The 526-nt window shown below is 55.7% G+C and overlaps 1 protein-coding gene across 1 annotated transcript in view; it reads left to right on the plus strand.

Annotated features, from left to right (window-relative positions):
* Positions 1-526, plus strand: part of LOC108801788 (serine/threonine-protein kinase 33-like) — a 26,111-nt gene that overhangs the window by 11,049 nt on the left and 14,536 nt on the right. The gene's annotated exons all lie outside the window — the stretch shown is intronic.

Consider the following 526-nt stretch of genomic DNA (forward strand, 5'->3'; position numbering starts at 1 on the left):
AGGAACACACCGCTGCACAGATCACTGTCGGTGATCTGGACAGCGGCGCGTTCCTCTTCACAGCCGCCAGTGACAGCCAGCAGCGTGGGATGCCGTAGCGACTCAGGCGGCCCGCACGGCATCAGGGATGTCCTGGCCGGGCCCCCCCCTCTGCCCCGGGCCCCATAGAGGCCGCCTGGGTCGCTATGGCTATTGTTACGCCACTGCAGGTAACAAAGTAATCCTTGTACTATTGTGAGGGTGACAACACTTTTCAGAGCTTGCAGCACTGCAGACTCCGCCCCTGGCCCCGCCCCCTACCTGCTGAATGAGCTACTAGTCAATAATCGCTTCCTCCTCCAGCAGGTCAGTTTGTAGAACTCTCCCGCTGATGACAAATATTTGTTCATTGTCACCAGAACAGGAAGTGAGGGGAAATCCTATAACGGTGAGAGCTGTCTGAGACAATTTCCCTTCAATTCAAACAGATTTCACCTCACTTCCTGTTGTGTTCGTGGAAAAGGAAGTGAAGGGAAATCCCCCCCCC

Source organism: Nanorana parkeri, unplaced genomic scaffold (assembly GCF_000935625.1).
Source record: "Nanorana parkeri isolate BGI_ZX_2015 unplaced genomic scaffold, ASM93562v1 scaffold2494, whole genome shotgun sequence".
Taxonomy (NCBI): Eukaryota; Metazoa; Chordata; class Amphibia; order Anura; family Dicroglossidae; genus Nanorana; species Nanorana parkeri.